Consider the following 11,767-nt stretch of genomic DNA (forward strand, 5'->3'; position numbering starts at 1 on the left):
GGGAGAAGCAGGCTTTCCGCGGAGCAGGGAGCCTGATGCGTGGCTCGATCCCAGGACCCTGGGATCATGACCCGAGCTGAAGGCAGACGTTTAACGACTGAGCCACCCAGGCGCCCCAGTACAAATGCATTTAAAAGCGTTAGAGCTCCATGTAGCTTTTTATAAGTATGTATAGTCTCAATAAATTAATACAAGAAAGACGTACAATCACAAGGGGGAGGTCCTCAAACTGGAGATTATGGGGAACCCTAGCACTGGGACACGCTGCCCCATGTGCCTAACTGTGGTTCCTGTCCAGAGAAAAGAGTTTGGTGGAAAACTGCACATTCCCTGCCTAACTGCACTTTTCCTCCGGTCTGTCTGCATTTCCATCTCGACCTCACTTCTGCTTGCCCAGCCCGATAAGTCCCCCACTTCAGCTTGGGGGTCAGCCAAACTGCACCTAAGAGATTTGCAACATGGCACTCATGAATTAGCATAGGGTGCCCCTGTTGAGTCCTACCCAAGGGGATCATCCTTGGACGTTCATCAGGTTGGAACCACTTTTTTACCCCCTTTCTTTGTTGTGGGCTAGCACAGTCAACCAGAGAGGACTCTGAACACTGTTGACCAATGTCTTCTTCTGAAAGGCTGCAAAATTGAAACCAGCAGGGAACATGCTGTTCAGGTGACTCCACGTCAGTGGAATGGGGGCTTCCTGACTCTGCTCCAGTCCTCTTTCCATCCCACCAGAAAAGGCACTTAACCAAACCTCATTAAATTAAATTTTCACATTACCCGGACTCTGGTTAGCTTATAGTAGGCCTTTGTGCTGGATTCTATCTGAAAACATAAATATATACCTATATAATGTCATTCTCATTTGAGTATGTTACTATTTTGAGAGCAATTGGGGAACAAAATTCCAACTCCATTAATTAGTATTATATTGTCTTCATAGAGCCTTTTTTAACTCTCCTATTCACTTTTCCCTATCATCACACCATGAAATTTTCACCCAAGAGGACTTGGGCCTGTCAGATCCTGTTTTCAATCTTGGACACGACGTTGCTCACCATTTGCAGAAGAGGCAGAGAACGATTTGGCTCCTTGATACCCCCGTGAGAGTTTCAGGATGGCAGGGTTGGGTGGGACAGGAGAGCACAGAGGAAGGCAGACATGAAGACTCAAGTGGGACAGAGAAGGGGAGGCGTCTGTCGGCACCTCCACAGTCTCTGCCTCTCAGACCAGCAAGCAGGAGGCCTGGGCTCTCAGGAGGCTGAGCCCTGAAGGGGAGCCTGTTGCTGTGAGAGCTGGGGGGAGCTCTTGGGGCCAGGGGACTGGTGCAGGGCCCATGCGTTCCCCTCGGGAACCCCAAACAAGGCTGGGGAGTACGTGTGAGGAATAGTGCTGTCTGAAAGGTTGGAGAGGACCCAACCTGAGGTCCAGCCGGAACGCCTCTCTCTCACTCCCTCCTCCCCACAAATCCTCGCTCATCTATTTTCTCATATGCCTTCTGGTTTCCTAGTCTTTCTCTCATCAATCACCTATTCTGTTTATTTCAACTGCAGCTAAAACCTTTCTTTATCCCCTTTTCTCTCTGGACTTCCATCTCTATTTGTGCGTCTGTGCCGAAAACTGAACAGGTAACAAATGGCCTCGATTCAAAGCAGAGGCCTTCTATAGTTTCTTCTTGGCCTCTGAGGTGACCTGTGGCCTATGTAATTGTATGGTCTGGTTTCACCCACCCAAGGGTGTTTAATTTTTCTTGACGAATTTGTCTGGTCCCCTCAGTTTCCCTGTAAGTGTCCTAAGGACCAGGCCCACAGCCTGTGGGACCCACTCACCTCACAGCCCCTCCTGCCAGGCCTCAGGTGCAGGTGCTCAGTAAACAGGTGTGGAGAGATCCATGTCCCCCCCTCACCTCCATGTAGGCTTCCAAACTTCGATGCCCAGGAGAATGCCTTCAGCATCAGGGATGGCAGAGCCCAAGGTGGCTTGAGCAGGCTTTACCCTCTAAAAATCTCTACTGTCCACCTTAGATAAAAATACACTAAGTAAAAAATACACCCATCATCAGGTATGAGCTCCAGACAAATCACTAGACATTCACACCCTTTGCCAGCAGCTTTCCACAGAGGAATTCCAGACTGGCTCCTGGTCTAGAAAGATCTTTCTCTCCATTCTCCAACTATTCATGATATTTATGTATTCACCAAAAAAAAAAAAAAACATGTTTTTTGGAGGAATGGTTAAGTGTCGGGCACTTAGCTAGAGGCTAGTGACACAGAGAGGATGATCACTTAGGCCTTGTCCTCGAAGAGGAACTAGCCTGGCAAAGGAGAACAACAGATAAGCAAATAGGTTTAGATAGATGTTCACGTAAAAATATATTTTAGCGAGCACATACTGTGTGTCAATGACTGTTACAGGTGCTGGGGCCATGGCAGAAAACAACAAAACAGTACAGTAATAAAAAGGAAGCCCCAGAGCAGTACTGACAATATATACCAATTGTCACAGCTTAGGTTCTCCAAGGAAGCCGACCCTGAGATGGAGTTTAGTACTCTTGGGATGAATACCTGTGGAAAGCGGGAGAAAGCCCGGTTGGAGAGAATGAGAAGCCCAGCTACAAAACAGACCCACCAACGGCATTGGCCAACCCCAAGGGAACTGGAGCTAATGTCCCCCATGTCAGAGCTGTGCCATATGGGGTCAAAATGAGTGGGCCATAATACCTCCCGTCTTGATCAGTCACTGAATGCAGGCCACCTCAGGAAGGTCGTGACCTTGGGTAAATTGGCTCTTTGCAGCTGAGGCGATTCCTACAGAGGCTGAGAGTCAAAGACTGTCAGCAGATAGCCCTCCCTGCAGCTGGGGCAACAGGTACTTCCTTGAAGGGAGAATTATGTGTGCACCCCTGTGTCCATCACACCTGGGGGCACGGGGGAAGGAGAGAGTGGACAGAGAATGCTCCTGGGCACCAATTTCTGTTTGCATTTCTTCCTGGACTACCAGTAGACTGAACTTCCAAGAGCACTCCCATCTAGTGGGGCCATGTATCTAGTTCTCGTCAGTGCATAAGCACTTGCGGGCTTGCCTTAAAAACTTCCCACAAACTTCTTCATGATCTTTCTTCCCTTGCCTGCCAACCAGACGCCATAATCCAGCGAAGTGGTCTAGTGCCTTAACACTTACCTGAGCCACACAACGAAAGGATCCTGGGTCCCTACGTGCCAGCAAAGAGCAAAGCTCTCTCTTCTCCCACCCAACCCCTCCGTCAGTCAACGTTGTACTGGGACATGAGAAAGAGCAAACTTTCATTTTGTAGCAATTGTTGCTATGTTCACTCAGATCTGGCTGCTGTTTGTTTCAGCAATTAGCTTTCCTTGACTAATAGGAGTTTCTTGAAGCGGGGCACTCCCTTAACAAAAACTAAAATAGGAGGCGCTGGCTGAGGGAGAAGGAAAGCGATGTAGCAGGTTAGGTAACTGGAAACCCATGTGATGCTGAGACAAAACATTGAATAAAAACTGTTGCCTGTGATAACTTGGAAGTCAAAAACACATGCTTTAGGAAAGGAGGATGCGCCGTCTTGGTTGTTACTGGCTGCATTCAACAAGATATCACAAGAAAAAGATGAGCTCAGGAAAGGACCGGCCAATTTGCAAGATGAAAAGAAATGAAATAGAGTCAGAAATTCGGGTCCTTGCAGCAGTGGGCAAAAAGTACCTCTTCACGATGGATGTGTGCATTAACTTGGTGGGGAAGTCCTTTCTCAATGTACACATATATCAAGCCATCAGGTTGTATATTTAAATACATTACAGTTTTATTTGTCAATGGTACCTCAGTAAAGCTATAAAAAATCCCTCCTCTAGGAAACCATCTTTCTTTTTGGCGTCTGGCTTTCTACCTCCCCACATAAAATTAATCACTGTATTAGCGGTGTCTGCTAATTGCTATAACTAACAGTCCCCCAACCTCCAAGGTTTAATCCGTTGAAGGTTTCATTCTCAGACACTGTCCAATGTCTGAATTTAAAAACAAATGTCAGCCGGGGCGCCTGGGTGGCTCAGTCGTTAAGCGTCTGCCTTCGGCTCAGGTCATGATCCCAGGGTCCTGGGATCGAGCCCCACATCAGGCTCCCTGCTCCGCGGGAAGCCTGCTTCTCCCTCTCCCACTCCCCCTGCTTGTGTTCCCTCTCTCGCTGTGTCTCTCTCTCTCAAATAAATAAATAAAATTAAAAAAAAAAACAAAAAAAACAAATGTCAGCTATGTAGACCCAGTGAATCTTCTCAACTAAACACAGTGAATCAGAAAAATCAATCCATAGGCTGTACCTTCCTACCAAAGCCTGACAGCCTCAAGGTAGCCGGCATTAAGTTGAGAAATAATGGCATGAGGCAGCAAATAAAAATAAAGCACCTGAGACTTATGACCTGGAAAAGAAATTGGGGTACATTTGCTGGAACACAGAATTGACTAGAAGCAGACAGAACAGAAGCCTCCTAAGTTTTTGAGAGAATCATATTGCCAAAGAAGCCAGGAGCCTGGACATAAAAGACCTTTGCCTATTCCAATGCATGTGAAGATCCTAAATTTTGAACTAGATGCAGACTGGATGGGACTCTGCTTATGGTCTCTGGGGGAAGGGATGAATGAACGGGGAGGAGGAGCAAATGGATGGTCCAGGGCAGAAACTACCAATGTTCTCTTACACTGGTTCACACTGTTGGAAAATTGTATTCGTTTGCTCAGGCTGCCATAACAAAATACTATGGGCTGGGTGACTTAGCAACAGAAATGTATTTTCTCACAGCTCTGGAGATTAGAAGTCCAAGATCAAGGTGTTAGCAGGGTTCCTGGTTTTGTCTGAGGCCTCTCTCCTTGGCTTGTAGATGGTACCTTCTGTGGGGTCCTCACATGGCCTTCCTTTGTGCACGGTACTTTCCTTGTGTCCCTGTGTCCAGATGTCCTCTTCCTGTAAGGACTCCAGTCCAACTGGATTAGGATCCATCCTAATGGTTTTATTTTAACTCTTTTCTTTCCTTCTTTCTTTCTTTCTTTCTTTCTTTCTTTCTTTCTTTCTTTCTTTCTTTCTTTCTTTCTTTCCTTCTTTCTTTCTTTCTTCTTTCTTTCTTTCCTTCCTTCTTTCTCTTTCTTTCTTTCTTTTTCTTTCTTTCTTTCTTTCTTTCTTATTTTTTTTTGGTGGTATAATTGACATACATCATTATATTAGTTTCAGGTATACAGCATGATTCAATATTTGTATATGTTGCAAAACGGTCACCAGAGTAAGTCTAGCTAACATCTGTTGCCATATACAATTACAGAGTTTTTTTCTTGTGATGAGAACTTTTGAGATTTATTCTTTCAAATATGCAATACAGTATTATTAACTATAGTCACCATGCTGTACATTACATCCCCAGGTTTTATTTACTTTATAACTGGAAGTTTGTGCCTTTCAACTCCCTTCACCCATTTTGCCCATCCCCCACTCCCTGACTCAGGCAAACACCAATGTGGTTGGGGTTTTTGTTGTTTTTTTTTTCTTGTTTGTTTGTTTAGATTCCATATATAAGAGATCATATAGTATTTGTCTCTGACTTATTTTGCTTAGCATAATGTCCTCAAGGTTTGTCTCCTTCTCTGATTTCGTCTTGTTTTATTTTTCCTTCCCTTCCCCTATATGCATCTGTTTTGTTTCTTAAATTCCACGTATGAATCATATAGTATTTGTCTTTCTCTGATTTATTTCACTTAGCATAATTCCCTCTAGTTCCATCCATGTCATTGCAAATGGCAAGATTTCATTCTTTTTATGGCTGAGTAATGTTCCAGTGTGTATATATACCACACCTTCTTGATCCATTCATCTGTCTATGGACGTCTGGGCTCTTTCCATAGTTTGGCTATTGTAGACATTGTAGACATTGCTACTATAAACACTGGGGTGCATGTGCCCTTTAGGTTCACTATTTTTGTATCCTTTGGATAAATACCCAGTAGTGCAATTGCTGCGTCATAAGGTAGTTCTATTCTTAACTTTTTGAGGAAACTCCAAAGTGTTTTCCAAAGTGCCTCCACCCATTTTTAATCAGATTATTTGTGTTTTTTTGATGTTGAGAATGGTGCTAGGGAAACTAGGCCTTTCTTACAACACACAGAAAAATAAACTCAAGATGCGTTAAAGACCTAAATGTGAGACTTGAAACCGTAAAACTCCTAGAAGAAAACATAGGCAGTAAGCTCTTTGACATCAGCCGTGGGAACATTTTCTAGATACGTCTCCCCAGGCAAGGGAAACGAAAGCAAAAACAAACTATTGGGACTACACCAAAATAAAAAATGAAGAAAACCATCAACAAAACAAAAAGGCAACCTAATGAATGGGAGAGGTTTTTATAAATGATATATCCGATAAGGGGTTAATATCCCAAATATAATTTAAAATTTTAAAAATGCCTATGTAATTATAAATTCCTAACATCCAGGGAAGCTTGCTATCACTTTTTGGTTTGGCTTCAAAGGCCATTCTACAGAGGAGAAGCATCCTTCCTAGGTCTTCAGCCTGGAATTGAGACACGCCCCCAGGGCTCTAGCTGCGGGGGTCAAGGGCAACTTTCTCAAGCAATTGCAGTCAAGTATGATTTCTATAAATGGAAGTCTTTATTATTTTAGCACAAATATATAAATAAACACACATTACAAATGTTCGCCTTCTTCTCAGAAAAACCGCTTAATGGAGGACGTGCTATGGAGCAAGACCATGGAGAAGGAAAGTTAAGTGTTCGGATGCTTCGTACCTGGCAGAGGCAGTCAGTCACGGTGGCTTTGGGGCCAGACCAGCTTCCTGTGACCCGCGGGAGTTACTTCAGTTTCTTCACTGATACACAGAAGTGCTGGATGACACTGACATCATCCCCCTCAGAGGTGGATGAGCATGAAAGTAGAAAACGCCTGGAAACGCTTAGCAGAGGGCCCAGTGCATAGCAAACACTCAGATATTAACCAGTCCCATCTTCTGCTAAATTCGACGTTCCTTCCTCCACTTCTTCTAACTTGACGGCCTTTTCGGCCCTGCTGTCCCCTGGCTGAGTCCTGCCTACGTCCCTCTCCCTCTGCTCAGCACTGTCCTGTTAACCCAGAGCCTAATGTCACCATGTGGCATCTACCTGGACACCATGCGGCCTCCCTTCTGGAAATGTCCTCTTCTTTCTGTGTTTTCCTTTCAGCCCACTGAAAACATTTGTGAGTTATCATATTTATCTAACATATTTATCTAATAATTTTGTATTTATAGTCTAATTATTATTCCAAACACACCACTTTAACTTCAATACGTAATGGGGGCTGACTTTATAGAAACTGTATATGTAATTAATCAACGAGCTGTGAAGGACTAGTTTTTGATATGCTCTAACTGTGTCAGTCTTTAGAAATCTTGAAGAACAAACCCGCATGCTTACATAATATAATCATATGGAAATAGGTCCCTGGCAACTGTAAGTAGAGGTCTGTCTGGGTCAGGGAGCTCTCAGTCCAGGTCCGACATGTCCTTTGTAGGCACTTGAATCAGCCCATTACCCCGGCAGGCCTCAACACAGGGAGATTTGGGGGAGACTAGAGAGGCCCCGGATGGATGAGACGCCCAGTCCTTCCCCACCTCCTGCTCTTGTTCATCCTCTCCTAACAAAAGGGCCTGCCCTGGGCTTGGGCAACAGTCTCAATGCCAAGTTCCAGCCCGGCCCTGGGGAAAAGGAAGACTCTAAGCAAGTTTCCCTGTAGTATTTGCTGGGAAGGCGGAAGCAGCTTCTTCCTCTTTTAACCTTGTTATTTGTGGCCCCTGCGAATCTGAGCTCGGGTGTGTGAGAAAGGCCTTCCTGAGCTGTGCCAGAAAAGGGGCCACACTGGGGCACGTGGGCTCGCCGCACCCCTACTGGAATGCGTGTATGTGGGCGAGGTTGGTTGGGGTTTCTTCGGCCTCTCTGTCTCTTAGATCATTTGGCTGGGGTTGTCACAGCACTCACAACCAATGTCCCCAGGGAGTCTCAACACAGACAGAAAGCTACACAGGGAGGGAGCTCACAAAACAGATCAAGCCAGACGAGAAGAGGGCGGAGGCCATCTCTGACTCCCATCACAGGGCAAGGGATCAAAACCCAGATCTCCTGACTCCGGTGCCTCCTCCTCTCCCTTCAACCTCTGATTTCAAACAGGTTTGGCTCTATCCTTCCCCACCCACAGGCTCGCCTGGCTCCCTGACATCTGAGGTCCAAACCCCCCACCTCTGTGTGCATCACTGGACTGCTACCCATCCGCCTATTCCCTAGCTAATTCACCCATTCACTGAAAAACCATTTCCTGAGTCTCCTTGAAGGAGATGGGGCATGTTGAGGGTCTGGGAGTGATCAGGTCAGGTCCGCAAGAATACGATTGTGAGCTGGGGATGCTGCCAAGAGGGCTGTGGGCCCCGTCTGGAGGCAAGGAGACCAGTTAGGAGGGTTGTTGGCAATCCGGGGGGAGGAGGTGAGGGCCTAAAATCAGGTTGTAGCACAGTGGTTGGTGTGGTCGGGGATGCACCATGGGCCAAAATAGCCAAATGCCATGAATTTCAGCCTCAGTGCTAGAATCAGAGACTTACTTCTCCCAATTCTTTCCCTTCACCACACTCCCCATGCTGATTTCTGGGCTTGGCCAGTGCATACCCGTCTGTCTGAGGCCCCACCCCTGTAGTTAGCATCTCCTGCTCTGATCAACCACTCCCAGGCCTCTTCCTGAGGTCCCCAAAGATCACACCAACTCAAGTTCAAGTGGGTCTGTGGTGGCATGGTTCATTCTGTGGCTAGCCCCGGGCAGCATATACTGCTGTATGGGTGTGGACTCGCCCCTCACTTCTCTTACAATCAGCCTGACTCTGTCGTAGCTCTGGCGCGGACAGATAGGTGCGCGTAAGGAGAGGGGGACGGGGTGAGGGGGGACGCCAGCCCTGATCCAAGCTTCCCCACTTGAAGATTCACAGCTGCTGCAACTCACCCCGCAGCACCTCACCCCCTCTTTGAAGGGGCCTGGTGGCCTGACACTAACTAGTTAGTTAAATGTCTTTTAGTAATAATCATTTTTCCTAACTCCTTTACTGAAGCATTTTGAAAACCATGAGTGTGTGTGTGTGTGTGTGTGTGTCTGTCTGTCTGTGTGTGTCTGTCTGCACACGTGCCCAAATCCCACCACACGGCCCAGTGGCACTAGTCATCACTCACTGGGAGCCGGGCCCCATGCTCAGCGTTGCACCTGCACTTCCTGCTTTCTCTCTCAGCTCTTACTAGACCCACCTTGCAGATGGGGCAACAGTGGCTCAGGGCCATTCAGTAGCATGGCCAAGGTCACATGACCATTGAGTGTAGACCAGGATTTACGCCCAGGCTTGCCTAGTCTGGAGCCTCTACTGTTCACCACTCTTATGCTTGGCCTCAGAGCACCAGCCCTTTGCCTGCCCCCCAGCTGCCTCTGGGATTCCTTGTTCCTGTGTTTTGCAAGACCATGAAAAGGGGATATATGTTCATTTGTTATTTATTAGTCCTTATTCAGTAAACTGTATGTCAGCTGCCGGGTTAGTTCTTAGCAGGGGTGGAGGGAGGGCACCCAGTGATAAGATCTCTGCCCTCCAGAACCCCACCCCCACCCTCTGGTAGTGGCCACGAGACACACACACATCACGCTACCACTTAGGGAAGGCCATCGGACATGAACTCCAGGGGGAGGGGTGCTGGCAAACAGCGGGATGTGGAAAGCAAACTCCCTGTCCACACTGCCCTTCATGAGAAGGAGCCACACGGGGGAAATCCCTACAGTGTAAATCCCCCAAGTTCATGTAGCTCAAACGTGCACATGAGCACATGAATGGGGGGTGTCTGACCTTCAGTAAATTGACAGCATTTCAGGAAATAACAAAAAGAGGACAACGGGAAAGCCTCCCAGCTTCCCTCAATCTTGGCACGCATGTTCTCTCCCTTCTTTCAAGGCGATCAGGGTCACCCAACATCGGCTGAACCACCTCTGGCTCCCAGGGAGTGACAGCAAATGAGGGGACATTCTCTGTTACCAGGGTTCTACTGATTTTTTTTTCAAGAAGTTTTGCTTAATGAATTGATTGGGTTAGAGGGGGACACTGATGCTCCTTGGGTCCCCCAGAACCTCTTGTGGTGATGTGCCCAAGACCTGCCCTTGCCAGGTATGGCCAAACCCAAGGCTTCTGGAAATGGGCTGGGCCCTGGCTGAACACCTCGGGTCCTAGCACCAAGGAGCTTGCCTTGACAAGAACAGCATTGCTTTCCTGTGTGGGGAAAGGGGCTCGGCTGGAACAGGACTACTCATGGTTAAATCCTTTAGAAGGAAAATAAAACATCTCATCATCTCCTCTTCCAGTGTGAGGTTTGCTGTGGGGCAGAGGGTGTGGGGTGCAGGTTTCTGGCTGTGTGGCAGGTCACATCCTTGCAGGGGTGATGGCATGATTATGTGGAGCTGCCTTTATAAATGGCTCACGGTCATGGCCCTGGGAGAGCAAGGCGTCTGCCCGAATGTCTGGGCTGGAGAATCCATCAGGGCTGTGCCATGACGCCTGTGGCTGAGAATGTGCCATCACGGCCCTGGGGACCCTCCACGCTGCCCGCTGGGGTGGATGGCATGAGGGACACAGGCTGGGATGGAAATCTGCCTATCGCAGGGGCGCAGACAAGGGGCCAGCCGCCACACGCTGGCTGGCCACCTGCGGAGGGGCTATTGACCAAGAATTTCTGAGCTCTTAAGTCAGAGTACTTTTCTGAGCCCCAGAAACTTCTCTGAAGGGGTACCCCAGATCATATTGTCACCCGCCTGGCAAAGGAGCCCCTTCTCCTAGATAATCCCTGACTCACAGTAATATCCAGAACTTCCTCAGGCTCTGGTTGGCAAGTGGGGAAGAGGCCTTCTCAGACCTGGCCTGGTGGTCCCCACAGTAGAGGAGGAAAGGGGGGCTCAGGGCTCGGAGGGCTCTGGCTTTCAGACTGTGCGTCGGAGCTCAGTGTCCAGACCATCTCTGCTTCCAAAGGCTGGGAATCTCCGGCTAGAGGGGCATACAGGTGATCTGGCTCATTCTCTCTCACGTGCCATCCTATGCTCTCTGTAATGACATCTGCCACTTAGTCAACACTTACTAAGTGTCAGGCACATACTGGCTGGTTTTCCCATGTAGTGTTTATTTCACATAAGCCTTTGTAACAACACGACAAGCTAGCGGTTATTAATCCTGTCTGCAGATGTGGGAAGCTGGGACTCGGAGGTGAAGGCATTTGTCTTGTGCAGTGTTAAACCACCACTGCAGAGCATTGACAAGCACTAGCCTCCACAGCCTTCTCTTGCCAAATGCATGTTCTTTCTGTCTTTTGTGCTGCCCCTCTAGGCACACCTTCCAAACACCTCCAGTGACGGGGAACTCACTACCTCCTGAGGGCACTCATTCGGTCTTTGTGCTCCTTACAGAGAGCTGAGGTCTTCCAAAAGGTCCCACTTGGTCCTCATTCCAACCTTTGAGGCCTCAGAAAATAAATCTGTGCCCTCTGGCCTCATGGCAGCCTCCAAATGTTTGCTGAAGCTCTCAGTCCCCATAGGGCTTCTTTTGCTAGGCTGACCTGCCTCCTGTGCCTCTCCCATCCCCCAGGGGACATGAATTCACACCCCACTCCCCTCCTTTCTTGCCTCTGGATGTCACTGTCCTGTGCCCTTCGGAAGGAGTGGAACACGCCAT

This window comes from Leptonychotes weddellii, chromosome 1, assembly GCF_054177405.1.
Source record: "Leptonychotes weddellii isolate Sample4059 chromosome 1, ASM5417740v2, whole genome shotgun sequence".
NCBI classification, from domain to species: domain Eukaryota; kingdom Metazoa; phylum Chordata; class Mammalia; order Carnivora; family Phocidae; genus Leptonychotes; species Leptonychotes weddellii.